The 19,425-nt window shown below is 37.4% G+C and overlaps 1 long non-coding RNA gene across 1 annotated transcript; it reads left to right on the top strand.

The window, feature by feature from the left end:
- The first annotated feature begins 7,392 nt into the window (after nt 1-7,392).
- On the top strand, nt 7,393-8,381 carry LOC135080448 (uncharacterized). The gene is made up of 2 exons (XR_010259019.1): nt 7,393-7,575; nt 8,277-8,381. It is a non-coding gene; the product is annotated as an uncharacterized LOC135080448 (long non-coding RNA).
- The last annotated feature ends 11,044 nt before the right edge of the window (nt 8,382-19,425 follow it).

The raw sequence follows: 19,425 nt of genomic DNA, 5'->3' as shown, positions 1-19,425 counted from the left end.
AGCACTACTCAGATTTTATTAAGAGCCATTTCACAAAAATATTCCGCGCGAATTTAGCTACAAACTGTCAACGCAAAGACAAAAGAGTAAAAAGAACGCCGAAATGGACAAAAAAATCTTGAGCCGTGACCGTATTAAGACTTGATATAAGTTATTCTTTTTTCTTATATCAAGTCTTAAAACTTATTAAAACATGAATAATTAATTTAAAATTTTAATAGAGTTTAGGTATTTAGTCTTTCAAAGATTTTTATATTTCGATTAATAAATGAAACACGTATAGGTATAATATGTAAAATATATATTATAGCCCGACCAGGAACATAAAAAGCCTCGCCATGTTGCGGAAAACTAATGGTACTAATTTCTTTTAATGGCAACAGTAACTGAAAACTTCATTGACATGTCACCTTGCATGTCAATAATAAACTGTCTATTGCTGTCAAAGTGTAAACAAACTTTATTTTAAATGTGTGCAATGGATTTGGGAATTAAATTGCTAAAAACTTTTTATAGTCGTGAAAGAAAACTGGTTCACAATGTGTTAAATTATTTGTCTAAGAGAAGTACTAAGGGTTCGGACAATATTTTCATTGAATAATGTTTCCGACAAAGGTTGTCAAATTGACTGACATGTTTATCGTATAGTATAGTCCACTATGAAAATTAGCTGTGGTTTGTTTCAACTACCTATTTTAAAGATTTTTGTCACTTTGAAAGTGTTGAATTTTATGGAATTGGGAAAGAAGTACCGAGTTTGAAGCGTTCATGAGCAGACATTGCAGTTCAATATTCAAGTTCTGAATTTGATTATTGATGAATAATAAAATAAATCCTACTAGCTCGATTGATGGTTTCATTTAATTTATTTAGACCAAGTTACCTATATGTATAATCTTTTTTCGTTAATTTATGAAAATATCAAATTAGCCCGTAATCCTGAATCCTGATACATAAAATTAGCCTATTAATTTAACACAGGTACGACTGTACTCAGTGTTGCACTATCAAATGCAATTAACATTCCTCTATGCCAGGGTTTTTATGTTCCTGGTCGGGCTAAAGGTAAAAAATAAAGACAGTGACATAGTGAAAAAAAAATTTGCCCCCTTACAGCTCCATCATCGGACCCTGGATATCATTTAGGGACGAAGTATTCTTCAAAGCAAATCACACAAGCCCAAACTCCATAGTCCATAGGGTTCTATTGTTTTGTTATGTTGTCTATTTATTTATTTATTTATTTCTTAGCTCTGTCTGATAATGGATCTGGAGGAGTTGCAATGGCCACCTCCATTGCAACTCCTCCAGATCCATTATCAGACAGAGCTAAGAAATAAATAAATAAATAAATAAATAAATATTATTATTATTAAACAAATAACTAAAATAATTCATCTAACTATCTTAAATCTTACTAGTCTTACTAATATTATAAATACGAACGTTTGTGTGGATGTCTGGATGTTTGTTACTCTTTCACGCAAAAACTACTGAACAGATTTTGATGAAACTTTACAGTACAGCAGTACTATCACTCGGGTCGGACGTTCCTATCGCAAAACCGTTGGTTCACTCAGTTCCGATACGACTCTAGTGCTGTGTGTAATAGGGATGATGACTGGGTAATGAAATCGAAATTCTGTTTAGTCCGTCAGAGAGATAATTAAAAAATTTTGGAGACATATTTTTTATTTTTTTTCATAAACGAGTAATTAATTACAGTATTGTATTCAGTTGAAATGTCGCGTGACGTCACTTTTGAGTAAAAATTCTACTCAAACGTGACGTATCGCGCCATTTCAACTCGATGTAGCACTGTTATTATTTCATTATGAAAGAAAATAAAAAATATGAGTAATATTTTCTAAATAACTGTCTGACGGACAAATAATTGAAATTTTGACATCTAGCCTATTATTCTCTACGAGTGGATTTAATTTTGCCTGAGACCTACGCCATGAACCCTGAACCAGAAGACCCTGTCGCCAGCGACAGCGACGCTTATCCATCCCTAGCATCGACCAGAATTGTGCGCATACTCTGGAGCATGCTACATACAACTGGCTGTCGGAGAAGCATAGATTTCCCTTAAGTCTACTCCCGCTACCATATGGCACTCCGCTAAAACTCGTGAGGGCGCCAACACTTGCTTTTGTATCGAAAATTAGTATGAGCAGCGCACGTAGTTGCTCTATGCAACCACGCTATTTTAAACCGTGGCCCCTAAGCATGAGATGGGAAACTGCACTCCCTTGAATTCTCTTGAATTTGATGGTGTTAGGGGAATCCTAGGAATGAATACATACCTACTTTCTAATGGAATTACCTCATCAATGTTACGTTTTCACTTGTTATTTTATTGCGATCTGACCTTGATTTTTCAAACACGTGTCAAAATAAAAAAATAATTTAAATCAAAAGCACTAAGGAATATTTAATTTTAATTGATATCAACCTCGATGCAAGCACAGATTACAGAAACTAAAGGGAGATGTGACAAGGGGGCGGAGCCGGTGTCGCAACAATATGCCCAAAAACAGAACATATTGCTTGTGAAAGCAATAATGACAGCAGCGACGACATAATGTAAACAGTTTACATTGCTTGCATAGTACTAAAGATTATTCGAACATTAAATACTAATACCGCAGTGGATAATGAGCACATATTTTGACTTTGTGTGTGTGAATTCCTAATGCGACACTGAGTTTCGAACTCAGCGCATTACTAAGCATCTCTATAAAATATCTCTATGGAAGCAAGTTATCTCCAAAATAACATTCTACACCTATAGAACCTAGTCAGGTAATAATTTTAATAAAATACGAAGCACGTCATCTATCAATAGAATATAATATATTTTAGAAGTTAATAAATATGCATAAAATATAAAAACTTTAGTTAAATCATATAATTTCTGAAAAACTAGTACTAAAATCGTACTGGAAACAAAAAAAAAATAATGTGTTATCAAATTTATTTATTAAACGTCCAATTTATTAAAGATTTTGGACTAAACTTTTTAAAAATATTTTATAGCCTACATAAAATACGAAAACATTTTGAATTCTAATCGTGAAATATTTTTTTTTCGGAGCCTATTGCCTCCAAACAAACAAATTAGTCCGTTTCAAACCACTACACCAAACGGCCGACTCGAAACAGGGACCACTCGGCATAGTATCAAATGTATTTGGTCGCCGTATAAATCACCGCTTCACGACACGAACGCACGTAAACGTCATGGCGGGAAAAGTGACACAGGTCCTGCCTTGACGGGCGCTCGCGCCATACTAATCGATGTCGGCTTGTGCATTGTAATTTATACTGATATTCACATCAATATTTTGACAAAGTGGTTACTAATATTAAAACAATAACTGTAGAAATCAATACTACAATGAATATTCTTCATTTTGGGATACTTTTATTGCAGTTATTGCTGTGTTTTTAAACTAAAAACCACGATCAAAATGTGACGTTAATCTTCAAATTTGCCAAATTATTTTTAGATTTTACTCAATAATGGTAATGAAATTCAAGAATCTATTTCATTAATGGACTACAAGAATATATGTTTGATGATTACTATATATTTTTAAGCTTATTATATGAGCATAAATAATAGATACAGGACTTTGAAATAGAGTCTGCGGCAATTTTTCCGTAAAATGGTTGTGGGAGATGGGGCACTGAGAATTAAGCAAAAGAGTTTTAGTAAATCCGTTTCATTAATGGTCAACACCAAGGATCGACCTATCTTTCGCAGTTATTAAATAATCTCTGGGTGTTGCTTAAGATAGTAATTCATGCTTCCAAAATCTTAGAAATTCGCACGAAAATGTAAAATGGCTCTTAAGACTTAGGTATGCACAGTTTCGGGACATTTACTCTGAACTCAGAGAAGTATACAAACACGTATAGGTACCTCGTATTCATTATTTGGGTACACATTGGATCCGCGGTGAAAATAAACAGAAGTAAAGTTGTTTGAAGGCAAGGATCATGATCAACCCCTATTCGATGACAAGGAATGGTTTCGATCGATTTAACTATACTTATGTTAGTTAATATTTTAAGCTTAACTCTTTCCGTTATTGCTTCTGCCATTTCTACTTACTCCAACAAACCCAGACTTTTAAAGAGAGGTAGTAGTATTTTCAAGCTGCTAAAGACTTCTGATCTGCCACGCTCCTGCTTTACGTAAGTGTTACCCTCCATGCCTCCTCTAAATATTCAATTTCCCTGTGGTTGAGGATTCCGGGTGAAACTCGCTTCCATCTTTGATCTGATCTTCACTTTCCATTAGGAGAGATACAGGCCAAGAGCGTTCTCGTTGATTTATAAAATATATCGAGGACTGTATGAACCTGTTGCCTTTTGTGTAAGAGCCCTTACCCACTAGCCGCACAGGCAGCCCATCACAATTATATTATTTATCGGCGCGGGCCGCGTGTCGCGCGTCTGCGCATAAATCAGCGCGCAGTCGGCTGGTGGGTACGGACTTTTGCATTTCGATTTCAGTATCTGTAGTCTGTACTACTAACTTTTGTTATACTTCGTTTCATCCACGGAGACGCGCTCCACCATTCTTCCGCTAATGTTTGAGTGTTATCGGTACACGCTAAATCATCCATGAGTGCACACGCACACTACAATAATGACACTCGGATTGCTCAGATCAAACTCCCCGCACCCCGCGCTTCTCTCGACCAAAAATTGGTGGGGCGCGTCTTCGTTGATGAAATGAACTATATCGGTTAAGAGAATGATCAGTGGTATTCTGACCCCTAGAGCAAAGTATTTTCGTGATGCTTTTAATCTTAAAACCGCTTCCCTTCGAGATTTTTTTTCTACGTACCTACTAGGTATTTAACGCGATTGCGAAAATCAATTCTATCACGAATAACATTCTTGATGCTATTTGCATTGAGCCAATTTAGTGAAATTATCAGTGACCAAAGATAATGATTTTAATTTTTATCGATCTATCATCATCTTTGTTAATGTTAGTTACTGAGATCGATAAGTATATTTTTATTTCATGAAGATAACAACATCTTAAAGATGAAAAAAAGATAAAATAAGATAAAAAAAAAACTATTTTTAATGATTAATTAATCATATCCTGGACTGAAATTTATTAGGCAACCCTTAAGCAATATAATTATTGACATGTTAAATCCCAACTAATATTATAAATGCGAAAGTAACTCTGTCTGTCTGTCTGTCTGTTACGCTTTCCCGCTTAAACCTCGCAACCGATTTTGATGAAAGGACAATGACCAAAAATGTATGGAGTGTGGTCCAAATGTCCACCACTAACGAGACCTATGTAGTAAAATAGTCTACTAAATACTGATTAATTATAACCAAACCGCAATCAAAAATATGCTGTCAGTAAATTCATGTTTTTCACCTTTTCATCCGAAAAATGTTCTTGATATCATTCTATCCATCGCACATTTTGGACTAATCTATGCATGTTATGTCATGTTGCTTAGTGTGCCGTATTAGGTTCTCGCTAAAAGAAAAAAAAAGACATGCGTCTCCAGGCGGCATGGTTCTGGGTTGTCTCAGTGTTTACTTGGACTTCTTTAAGGTCCCTGTTTACTACGGACAATGGACATCCATGTAATTCGGGGTCTTCCTCGTCAGCAAGGCTTAGTTTGGATGTCTAGTACCTTTCTGTTACCTTTCTGTAGTAGTAGTTCCTGAGATTATCGCGTAAACTACTACTTACAATTTTTAATACAGTCATAACTTTTTACTGACAGCTTATTTTTTTTTCGTCCCATACTGAAAGTTATTCTCTATTTAATGGACTATAAGCCAATATAGGTCTCATTAGTGGTGGACATTTGGACCACTTTTGGTCATTGTCCTTTGGCATAGAGATAGTTTGAGTCCCGGGAAAGAACATAGGATAGTTTTTATCCCGGTTTTTGAAACAGGGACGCGCGCGATAAAGTTTTTCTGTGACAGACAAAATTCCACGCGGGCGAAGCCGCGGGCGGAAAGCTAGTTGAATATAAAATATGTTTCATCAAATAAGCATCTCGGTGAAGGTCGTTGTATAGCGGGATCTTAGACTAACAGAAGTCACAGCCGGAATATCAGACTTTATTGGCTAAATAGGGCTTCTTCAATATTTGCATCGTCGTTCGTTTCAGCCGAATGACGTTCACTGCTGGATAAAGACCATTTAACGATCGGTCCTGCGCTGCCCGCATTGAGGCTCTTCCCGCCACCTTTACCAGATCCTCGGTCCACCTAGTGGGCTGCCCATGCTACGTCTTCCGGCCCGTGGTCGCCACCATACCATAGGTACCATTTGCATCATACCCTAGCATATTATCATAAATTCGTGCATCAGGTGGAAAACTGAAAGACCTGCACGATATTATATTTTTACTTCGACATTTTTTTCATCAATCACTAGAATTTTGTTCCCTTTTTTATGTTACCTACCTGCATGAAAATAGGCTGTGAAAAAGAATAAATAACTTTCAAGGACACAAGTTACAACTCTCAGCCCGTATTTAGATCCGAGAAAATTCTCTAATTTAATCTCAGAGTCAGAAGTTTCTGGAAATAAGAGTTTTATTAATTTTATTTATGGTGAGAGCAGTCACCGCCCATAAATACATCCATTGTCCGGTAAATTACGGACAGACTACTGCGGGAGCTCATTAAAATCACATCTTCATTTTATAATGTAACTTGGGTTCAGTAAGGTTTACGTGATTTCGAAAAGGTGTCGCCTTTTCGAAATCACGCCATTTGCCAAAAGGCAAAGATATTGCAGAACGATGTTCCGAACTTGATCCTTGAAATGGAGCATACTTTTTTGGGTTTCAAACAAAAAAAGAAAAACTGCATCAATGGACACGGCGCACAATTTTTGTTGAAGATGCCAAAAAAAACTACAAAAAATTAGAATGAATACTGTATTTTTACTTTTTTGATATCTTTAAAAATGACTGAAATATTCAAGCTCAAAGTGCGCTCTTCCGCTAGGAGCGATTTTCCGCGCGGATTTAGAAAATGTGACGTAGTAACATGAAAAGCTGCATGTAAGATATTATCTGTGTACAATGGTTAGAATGGTTAGTAGGGGAGCCGAAGCGGGGATTTCGGGACTTACTAAAGAGTGGCAGACTAACATACAAGGAAATACTTTGTACCTGGTTGATTACCTCTAAGTATGAATTTTTGATATAAAACGGCATTAGTTCTTATGCCTCTCACCCAAAAAATACCTCAATTAAGCCCAAATTTAAGACCGCAGTCAAACTTTGAGTGACGATGGAAACTAGCCTAGATGGAGGTCACATGAAATTGAACTTCTGCTTCTTCAATAAAGACTTATCATTTACCATACCTTATCATTTTGTATTCCATTTTCAAGTCACTTTTTTTTCGCTTACTGTTTAAACAAAACGTGGGATTTTTTTTAAATCTCAGGTCTTTTGAACGCACATCTGAACGATGTCTGGTTTTAATTTCTTCAGTTACTCCGTGACCATGGCGCTTGCAACAGTGCCGAAATATTGGAAACTCAAAACTAAGGTACATGGTAGCAATCCTGTCAGTAATATAATAGGAAAATGTCTTGAAAAATAAGTAAATCGTATATTACTTTATGTAACTAATTTTATTATGTATCATACTTATAAGTAATCACTTCATTCAGAACTAGAAAACGATTCCAAGGATGCCACTTTTCTTCAATAGATGATCAAGATAAAGATTTATTTATTATAAATTGCTCTTCCACCATTTCAATTATTCTATTTACATCTTACTTGATGAAATCTTTTTCAATTTTATTTACATGGTCATAACATTTTCACCATTCCTCTGCACCAATTTGAGAGGTACACCTGAAACCCCCGATAAAGCAGCTATTATAAGAATAATATTTAAAAAACCCTCCTTCTGACGCAGTTAGGTAATAAACTAAATATATCCAATTTCACTCCAACTTACTGTCAACTCAACGACGCGCTTTAAAATCAAAGATTCACTTTGAATTATGCCTTATTTTACAATACACATTGAAAACAATATGACTTGCTTTTCACAAAAATAACAAATAGGCATGAAGAGATTACAAAATTTCTGCAGCGACTGACAGTTCACTTGATTTACGTTGTAAGGTGACAATAAAGCCATAGACATTTGCCATATGAAAGACACACTTTTCCAATATTTTTGTTTGCCATGAGATATCCTATCATTTAATGAAAAGATAAACTAAATTTTTTCAGCACAACGAAAATCTGCTTTGGCGCGTAGCAATGCAACGTGACAACTACAGTTCGGACTTCTTTATGCGTCCACTACACATAAAATAAAATTCGAACTATCGCACATTTTTTCTTTTTATTTCTAATTCAGTAAAAAATGTTTTTGAAACCTTCATTCAAAATTCAAAAGTTATTATCATTATCATATGACAGAACTTATGACCAGACTATGTACATTGAATAAAATATTTTTCTTTTTATCATCAAGCTTAGCAGTCTAATAAGTTACTATGACACTCGAGTTAATCCACATTCAGCACCATAGCCTCCCCTTCTACAAGGCCCTCTACAAATGTCAAAACGTCACTTAACCCTTTTAGCACCAGTTCTTTTGTTTTTGAGAAGATGTACCTACCCAAATTTTTATATCATATTAATTATAGTCCAGTCGTTTAGTACAAATTAACGTGGTTACCTGGAAAGTGTTCCGTGAGTTTTGAAAATTCGTGATTAAAATAGATTTCGCTATGCTCTCTGTTAGTCTGTTAGTTAAGTGTGATTGCCGCGCTCGTTGCGAAATTGGAAAAATGCTGCCTTAGAGAAGATTTTTGATAGTTACATTCTTTCCTATTTCATCGTTCCAAATGACGTTCACTGCTGGACAAAGGCGATAGGCCTTTGGGTTTTCCATAGGTTTTCATAATGAACAGTCCTGCGCTGCCCGCATTCAGGTTCTTCCCGCGACCTTTACCAGATCGTCGGTCCACCTAGTAGGAGGCCTGCCCACGCTACGTCTTCCAGCCCGTGGTCGCCACTCAAGAAATTTTCTGCCCCAATGGCCATCGTCTCTACGAGCTATGTGTCCCGCCCACTGCCACTTGATTTCAGCAATTCTGCGTGCTATGTCGGTCACTTTAGTTCTCCTGCGGATCTCCTCATTTCTGATTCGATCACGCAGGGAAACCCCGAGCATAGCCCGCTCCATTACCCTTTGGGTGACCTTGAGCCTTCTTATGAGGCCCATAGTAAGCGACCACGTTTCAGAACCTTAAACTTTCCTATTTATTTCACGACTAGCTTTTGCCTGCGGCTTCACCCGCGTGAAATTTAGTGTCACATATCGGCATAAATTATAGCCTATATGTTAATCTGGGTTACAAACAATAATATTGTACAGTTTCAACAAAATCCGTTGAGTAGTTTTTGCGTGAAAGAGTAACAAACCTGAGACACAGGAATCTTCCTAGTTCAGGTATCAACCCACCAACATTCTTACTTTTTGTTTTTCCTGATTGTTTGTTATCTTAATATTATCTGTTATGTTGGTGAGAAATAAACATTACTTTATTTTAAACTTCCAGACATCCAAACTTTCGCATTTATAATAATAGTAGGATACAATTATGTAATGTAGAAACAAACAAGACAAAAAAAAATGTATACTTCAGCAACGCGAATTTTTTTATATTTCAGCATATTTAGGACACCCGGCAGCGTGTCCTGCCACGATCAAAGAAAAAAGAACTCTCAATTTAGCAGGTACATTAATTTGACTGTTTCACAACTCTAAATCTATTTATCCATTTAACTTACATTACATGAAATTTATCACATTTATCAAAGCATCTTAGCTTGTCTATGTCCCAAAAATTATAAAATGAAAAAAGTAGTTGTCAAAAACCTTTTTTAAGGCGGATTTTTTTCAATAAGGCGGGCGCGCGCTCGGCTATAAACGAGGTCACAAAATTCGGAAAGAACATAGCGAAATCTATTTATTCACCAATTTTCAAAAATTCCGGAAAACTTTTCAAGTAAAATTAACAAATAACTGGACTATTTACTCGTTATTGAGCACAGAGACAGAAACTTGGTTATTTTTCCAGAAAATTTATATTTAAGTGCATAAATGTAAAAATGGCTTCATAGTGCACAAAATTGGCAATAGGTAGCATAATAATGGTTACTTTTATAGCGCCTAGTTTGAAATGTGATTGAACGATGACAACTAACAACAGTTGTCAGTTAGGTAAAATTTTATTTTAGTTGGAAAAAGACAAAAAGTGGTAAATGGGTTAACGTGCGGGGGCTGCAAAATCATGTTGTGACGTCACGCGCGAATATTGGAAATTTTTGAAAATTTTAAAAAGTCCGTAAACTTCTCGAGGCTCTATCTTCGGTAATACTGGGTGGATTGAGTTGAAATAAAAACTAGTGTAATGTGTGTGATCTAAACTTTAAATTAAGTCATAATTTAACTTAATATTACAACTTATGCGTGTTGTCCATTGCATTATTTTTTTGCATTATTTTGAATGAATTTTCTCAGTTTTTTTATTAAGTGAGGTTATTACTTCTCTACTAGTTCTTGAGTGACGACCACGGGCCGGAAGACGTAGCGTGGGCAGGCCCCCCACTAACGGGACTATTCCCACCTCTCGTTCCCACAACTGCAACTACTGTGTAGCCAGGATCTACAGCTTGACCGCCACAAAAACCCAACCAATGAAGGTCAAGTTTGTCCCGGGGGAAAGTTAAACTCTCATTGGACCCGCAACGAAATTAATCAGAAGAACATAGGAGGAGTTCGAAATTAAGGTTCGACTTCCCTCCATTGCAAAGCGGATGACAGGTGACAAAAAAAAAGTTTAAAACCTTTAAGAAAAGATTATGCACCACGGACAATAAATAAAAATTAAGGGGGCCTATCTTATGAGCAATTAGCAACTACCTGCCAATAGTATTTTTCACAAAATCGCTTAAAAGCACGGAAATTTTTCCTTGTCGCGACAAGATCGGCCCCCCACTAGGTGAGCCGACGATCTGGTGAAGGTGGCGGGAAGAACCTAGATGCGGGCAGCACAGGACCAGTCGATAAGGAAATCCGAGAGAGGCCTTTGTCCATCAGTGGACGTCATTTGTCTGAAACGAGAGAGAACGCACTAGAGAGGTTACTATTCGTAGACCTTAACTTTTTATTAGTTGGGTTTTAATGGGCAGTCAAGCTGTAGATCCTGACTACATAGAGTTGCAGCGCTGAATACGAGAGGTGGGATAGTCCCGTAAGTGAAAGTACTGGACCATCTTCAGTTTCGTTTCTATTTTATCGACGTTCTGCAAACAATGAACCCAATCAAAAGTAAATCATTTCAGCTGTATATCGTAGGACAATAGCACCTTTGAATACCTAGACGTTACTATTGAGGCTCTATTCTACTATGGCGATGTATAATTTACAATGGTGACGTGTAATAATATATTTGTCTGTAGCGGACCCTTTTACTCATGAGCGGATCTTCATATAAGTGACAGAAATGGATAGAGCTATTATTTCGGAATTTCTATTTGCATAGATTTATTTTGTTTTAGGCATGTGCGAATAGTAACTATTATAGAAAGAACGTGTTTTTTTAACTTTGGACAATAGGTCGAAACATGCGAGCAAAGTCAGAAGTTTTAGCCTTTTTCATGGCACAAGCTATAAAGAATTTTAGAAACCCTTAAGCTTTGTGTTTCTAATCATAATAAAACTGTTGCACTTGTAGATTTCGTCCTTTGGCTAAGGTCATGATGACGATTTGGAGATTTATGATTCTAATATTCGAGAAAACGACTCTGACTTACAGCGTTATTTAATCTTGAACACTTCAATAGACCTACCGATGTCTCCATAGCTCAGTAATTACAGCATTCAGCCAGCAAACTAGAGGTTCTAAGTTCAGTCCCATTTGAAGCAAATGATTTTTTAAATTAAACAATCGTGTTTAAGTCTGAATTCTTTGACTAATCGCCCCCTTTCTACTGCCAATTCCTAGACTTTGATTCTCTTTTAAGCCTTTACACTTTACTTAAAGCTCTTGTACAGACGACGGCACATGAAGAAACACCATGCATCTTCATCATTTCAGCCATAGGACGTCCACTGCTGAACATAGGCCCCAATGATTCCCATGTTGATCGATTGGTAGCGGCCTGTGTCCAGCGCCTTACTGCTGCTTTATGATATCGTCGGTCCTTCTGGGTGGACGTCCCACTCCGTGCATCTTAAGCAGTAGTAATAGGGGTTATTTTTCAATAAAAATTTCAAGTCCAAATGTGGACTTTACCCTGGCCTCTCATCTTAAGTCCACACCCTAAGGGCTGAACAAAATAATTTACGATCGGCTGGAACCGCTTAATCAGCGTTCGGTTCATTGTTAACTTGCTCAGGCTCGTATAATGGCGCTATTGTCTCTTAGTATCGCGATAAATGTGTGCCTTAAGATGTGTGACATAAGCGTGTTTTAAAAAGTTTACAGGATTTTTCCAAACTCACCAAAGTACTTACATAAAACAATCATCAACATCATCGTTATCATTTTAGGACACAGGACGTCCACTGCTGTACATAGGTCTCCCCCAATGATTTCCAGATTGGCCAGTTGGTAGCGGCCTGCACCTAGAACCTTCCTGTAACCTTTATAAGGTCGTCTGTCAACCTTGTGAGTGGGCGTCCAACTCTTGGCGGTACGTGGTCTCCATTCCAGAATCTTGCTTGCCCATCTATCGTCAGTACTGCTTGCTATGTACCCTGCCTCACATCAGCTGGCTTATCCGTCAGGCTATGTTAATAAAAACGATCGTCAGGATTTAAGTGTATTTAGCCCTTCATTCGACGGAATTTTTTTTTAGTTAAATTTATAAAACAGTTACAGATTTCGTTTCTTAGCTTGTATGGGACCCCAGAAAAAATACCCAAAAAAATCTAACTATTTCAGTTTCCTGAAAAACCTATGTCCAGTATACTGGACATTGCCAAGTTCATAAGAAAGTGACGCTCTCCAACCATGTCCAGTATACTTCCCGTTGTCGAAGAGACAGAAAAAAGAAACAAGTGGTTCCGTAATAAAATATTAATTATCATCATCATAATTTCAGCTTTATGACGTCCACTAATGAACATTATCCTCCCCCAATGATTATCAGGTTGGCAAGTGGGCTAACAACCGGCCAATCTGATAGTCGTCCTGTATCTTGCGCCTTCCTGCTACCTTTACGGGTTCATCTGTCCATCTTGTGGGTGGATCTCCCACGCAGCGGTTGTCGGCACGTTGCCTCCATACTAGAACCTTGCTGTAGCCATCAGCAATCAGTTCTGAGTGATGTGCGCCCTGCCCATTGCCACTTCAACATGCTAATCCATAAGGCTATATCAGTGATTTTAGTTCTTTTATGGATCTCCTCATTAGATGTCGCACAGAAACACCAAGCACAGCCCTCTCCATGTCATGCTGTGATATAGAGAGGGATTATTGTGAGAAGTAACCTTTCAGTAGGTATCATTATGTGATTACTGGTAAAACACTTGGACCTGTTGCTGATTTCTTCTCCTGCACTTGGACCGCCATCAAGGTGGCGTTTTGTGCAAGCACTTCAGCACCAAGGGTCAATACGAAAGCTCTCTGGAAAGACTACAGCACTGCTCAAGCTTCAATCAAATCGAAAGCCTTCTCATAGTCCACGTACGCCAAGCGTTATAGCAAGTAATACTCTTTGGTCTTCTGTATAACCCTGCCGCAGCGTATGGATGTGGTTTATGGTTACAAAGACTTCTCGGACACCGGCATGTAATAACCCTCGCATAAAAACTTGTAGATATGGCTCGGAAGCGTGATGGGACTATTATTCTTCAGTAAGGTGTTATCCCCTTTCTTGAATAAGGCCACGCTTCTGTTCCATGCCTCTGGCATTATTCCCTCGAGTAAGAAAGAGTTAAAGATTTAGCTGTCTATATTCATGCGCTCTTTGCAAGAACTGATGGAAAAGCAGGGTGAGAAGAACAATTTTCTGATGAAAACCAGTATTTATATGAAAAGGAGTAGTGTTAGGCGGCACCAATGCTACTAAGGCTTGTTTTTTAGAGTTGAAACTCTGAAAAACGGTACATAGTGAGGCAGAAAACATATTATGTGTGGATCCCTAAAATATTATTATCAAAAACCACAAAAGTTAATTTTCTAACAATTTGGCAACGGGAAGAATACTGGACATAGTATTTAGCAGTTACTTTACTAGTAATTCGACGACGGGAAGTATACTGGACATGCAAGTTATAGGTGTCGTAAAACGAAAACAAAACTCTGTATGACAGTAAATACATTGTAAGTAGCTTCGCAGGTATCCTATCTATAGTTTTTAATAATATTACAAGAGTATTAAGCCGTAAAATAATGAATAAAATGCAATTTACCGAGAGCCCGCACAGCGGGCCCTTCCTCCCCGTCATATTATTGGAGACTGCTCGCGTCTCATCGATATTGGTGCCTTGCTGATTTTTGACAGCATAGTTAGATAGTTCAGGGAGCAAATAAACACCTTGAGTTCAAGATATACGGTCATTTTTTTTACGGAGATTTATTTTCGTTCAATGGGAAGTATATCGCACGTCGTCGAATTAAGGGTTAAATACAACCTTTTTCCTGGAAAGCGAACAGCTATTATAAGGCGTCCTTGTAACGTCCATCTTCTGCCCTAGGAATGTACCTTTACAGGTTCTAATGCCGTTATAGGCCCGGATCATTCATACCTCTGCCATTGACTATCTAGCTAACAGGTTTACAAATTCTACAACAAGCCTTTTGACAGCAGAATTTTCCTCCGCTACATGTTCTGACATGTCCCACATTCGTCCCAGTATCGGCTGCTACTTGTCAAACATGTTCGCAACAGTAAGGCACAGCGGCTTATATCTGTTGATTATTTACTGATAACATTACCGGCTAGTACAAACAGGATGTAACGTAACAATACAGGGTGTTTAAATTGTCAAGTTTAAAAATGGAGAACATGATATGTTAATGTTAGATTATAATGCTTCTAGTCGCCTAACGAACCTAAAAGGACACTGCCCATAATACATAATTTTATAGTTATGTATTTTCTAAAATGTTCTACAGCCAGTGTAAAAATTGTCGCGTACTAATCAACACAAGCTGTGTTTGATTTGTAAACAGCACTATTTCTAAACAAAAAAGCCTATTTTATAGGCTTTATTGCCTATAAAATGTTTTAACTAATTTTAGTAAATGAAAATTTTACTTACCCAAATTATATCTTCAACAGCCAATATTATTCTTTAAATTACCGTAAAATAAACAAAAATAACAAAGAGAAACAGATTCAATCCTCAAAATGATAGCTTAATATTGTTTTTAACCCAGCTTAATATCTCGTAAAAAGTTATAACAAACTCCAAAACCATCTTTATTCATTACACCTTGATCTCTCTCTCTTTAGAGGATTACGTCTGCGACACTACTAGCTTTCTAAATAACCCACGTATAATTAAAAACGTCATTCAGTAAACAATGTTTAAGCCGGTTGCCCCTACCATATTTTATGCTATTACAGATTTAGAAATGATAAACCACTTGTCACCAGCCGTAGAATTTTTCATCAAATAAGCAAGAGGCTAAAAGTAAAGTCCAAGCTGTGGGGTCTGACTGCTGCGTGATTGGTGGATTTTGACATATCTGTCAATGTCATGTCAAAAATAACCAATTATGCAGCATTTGGACCTCGCGTCTACGTATTGCCATCTGGCGGATTTTTCATTCGCGAAAACCCTCATTTCATAGAAACCGTGGTGGCTTGCAGTTTGTGGTTGCAGTTTGCGGTCTGCAGTCCATTTTGGACTTGTACCTTAAGGTGACTATGTTCCTTCCGCCACTTCTTCTTACCACCACCCTATATGTTGTCCCAAAGCGGTGGTAGGGCAAGCTATTTGAGACGTGTAAGCAACCTGGAAAGCGCCTAAGTACAGAATAAAAAACTTTGACATGCTTAGGAAATTGAAAATAATAATTATGTCTGAATACTGCATACGCTAGTCCAAAAGCCTATGCTGTGAAACGACACAATCATGTTTATGAATCTGCAATCAACATTAGCTCATCTTCATCTCAATTCTCTCAACTCTCTTTCATCAACTTCAAGACGTAACAGAAAAAAGACACTAACTCGTGAACTAAAAACTAGTTAGTGTCATTTTTTTATGCATAACAAGGCAGAAATTCGACCGCAATCGCACCTGATGTTTTAGAACTCGAACTCGTAAGTGATATCCCTTCGAGTACCCCAAGTATCGTGCTCAGGTGTGATACTCCTAAAGATATTAATACGACGCCGAGCTTCGTTTTATGACGTCATTGTTAGCCGTAAACGTCATTACCGGCCTTTCTGCTTAAGGAGGAGGATTCTGAGAGCAAAAAATTTAATCATTCATGCCACAAAATGGGGGTTTTCTTCGCTTTTACATTCAGAAGTTAATGCCTAGTTATACAATGGGTAAAAAATTGTAATTAAAAGTTAACCTTTTTGTGCAAAACTTTGCGGTCTAATTTGAACAAGTTAGAAAAGTTTTTTTTAATAAAATGTTGCCATTTTAAATAGGTTTTCATAAATTCAAATTCTTTTAATAAATGTAGGCCATTTTCTGGGCACTTAAACACGTCCCAATCCTATACGTTTCCCTACCACAAGTTCGTTCAATTCAATGTTAGGTAAGTAGATAATTATTATTATTTCTGTTCACATTGATATTATTTATTTATGACTTTCTAAAATTTATTTATAGCTGCATCAAAAGGATCAAAATTAGTATGTATGACTTTCAGCAAATTTCACGGTACAGTGCAGTTCAATTCAATAAGTTGGTATCTCAAATATCATGTTTGATTATTAATAAATTGGTTGCATCTTTTATTCATACTCAGCGAAAATATTTTTTTAAGATTTACTATTAAAACTACTTGAAATGGTTTTGATCTGCCGTACTTCTGAAAATCAAAGTCAATCACGATTTATCTGAAATTTCTTTAGAAATGAAAGAGCTTGTTTGTTTGGCTATTCTCAGAAAAGACTAATTGAATTAGAGTACAGTAGTGGTCACAGTAGAAGAAAAGATGAGTACCTAGGAGATCTACGAGTATTTTACTTTAAAAAAAGTATCTATTAATTTAAAAAAGATGTCACATTACAATTTTATTCTGTCTCTGCACTAAGCAAAAAAGCTTGTATCGCAGCGGCCAAATACATTACCTACTCTTAATTTAAAAAAAGTTTTTAGTCGCTCCTGAAGTTTGGTAATTTGCATGTTTGCAATGTGACCTTAAAATTGTGAACTTCGTCAGCTTGAAATCTAAAGAGGATCAGACACTCAGACAGTCATAATGTGAAGGAAGGAATGCCAATAATATTGATGTCATTTTTGCTGATAGTGTCTGTTGACGCTTTTAAATAACAATGTGATAAACCTTTTTATAATATACCTAATACGTCAGATTATGAACTGACGTAGATCACAATCTTACCACATGAGATATCGTCATTCTCGACGAAATATGACAAGTTCGGGCAAACTGAATAACTTAGTAACAGGTAACTCAGTTACTGGTGAAGTTTGGCGCAGTTCTGCCAAATGCCAATTAAATGTAGTTCCAGTAAGTCCTTAGAATTCCCCGGAGACTGGACTTCAGAGAAACGGGGGAAGTCCTGGTATTGATTCTATAAGGTGTTATTTTTTATAGTGATCATACTTTACCAACGCATCTAATAAAATCATACAAATACAACCCAAGTGTTTTTAAAAAAAAATTCAGGCTAGTTTTCGAGTAAAACGACAAAGAATGTTTCGAAAAAAATTAAAAATAAATCATCCTTTGAGCGCGGTGAGTATTCGTTTACGCCTCAGGTTTACGCACTATCGTAGTAGCCGGCCGAGGGCAACGACCGCTGCCACGTGCCGCGCCGCGTGAGTCGGCCATATTGATTGATATCGCTGCCAGTCCAGCCAGTCGCTCCGCGCCCACAGCCCGCGCCGAGCCGCCGATCGGCATGCGGGAGCGCAACAACTTACAACATAAACAATCGTCGCAGTCCGTCCAATGTCCCCTAACGTACCTATTGCAGTGTATGTGCGAGTTATTACAATGCCGCGCTTGATAAATAACAAAACGCAGGTGAAATTATGTTTCGGGCACACTAACTGGCCGACGAGAAACATTGACGAGTCGAAAACCTTCACACCTTGCTTGTTTGGAGCCGCGCAGCGCTTCAGGGACCGCAGCCGTATCCTGACTTGACGAGATCCCGTGCGCTTCGAGGACGAAGTTCTGGATTTCAATTTCAATCACCGGCACAGTCCTGGCGGTACCCAGATGCGAGCGCCGGAGACGGCGGCTTTCGCGTAAAAATACGGAATGCCTTATCAAGGAGTTGTTGCCAGAGGGCCACGACCGCGAGCGAGTTCTATCGATGGATATTGCGGAAGAAGAAGAGTGCTTGTTTACGCGAAAGGGACTTTTTCCGTAAAAAAGTTAGTGCGCGAATTGTGAATTCAACATCCGACGTGGTGTCTAGTGAACAGCAAGCAAGTGTGCAGCCCGGAAGCATTACCTCAATTCGATCGTGGCTAGATTAGACAGTGCAAGACAGTGTTTACGTGAACATTCAACAAAGGCTTGACGTTCAAAATGTATTGTGATTAGTGTAATAATAACCTAGGAACTTTAAATAACAACATTCAAAATAGGTAAATGTGTGAATAAGTAAAATCAATGAATCTAAAGTGTGATGGCAAATCATAATTTAGGAATTAAAACCAGGAAAATTGATCAGTGAGTTTTATTTACAACACCTATTCATATTCAATATTAGGGTGCATTTCCACTGAAGCGAAGCGAAGTAGTAATAGGTATGTACCTATCAATTTTTTATTAAGTCTCTAAATAAATTGCGTAGGCATTACGAAACCGTAGATATTGAATTCCAATTTCTATCCTTTTTTAAATTTCTAGTTTAACGCGGATGATTCGCCTCGGTTCGTTGGAAAAGTCCCCCGCTATTACACTAATGAAAATACACTTATTTACCTACTTATGTGGCTAGATTTTGTTTCTCCCAGCGCGTAGTACCTATTAACATGACGTAACATCGTAAATACTCACGAGTGATAATTTTTGGTAACGTAGGTTTAGTGTAATCTAACCTTTATGTGTGTGAACGTTGAATGAAGGCGCGCGGCCATTGTTCGTACTCGTATGAATGAAATGTGTAAAGAAAGAGAGAGAGGCAGTGAGTGAAGACAGGATGGTTGTAAAAATAATATCTTTTTTTTGTTAGGAAAAGTAAAAAC

This window comes from Ostrinia nubilalis, chromosome 18 (assembly GCF_963855985.1).
Source record: "Ostrinia nubilalis chromosome 18, ilOstNubi1.1, whole genome shotgun sequence".
Taxonomy (NCBI): domain Eukaryota; kingdom Metazoa; phylum Arthropoda; class Insecta; order Lepidoptera; family Crambidae; genus Ostrinia; species Ostrinia nubilalis.
The sequence above is the reverse complement of the archived record's forward strand: the minus strand, read 5'-3'. Positions and strand labels throughout refer to the sequence as shown.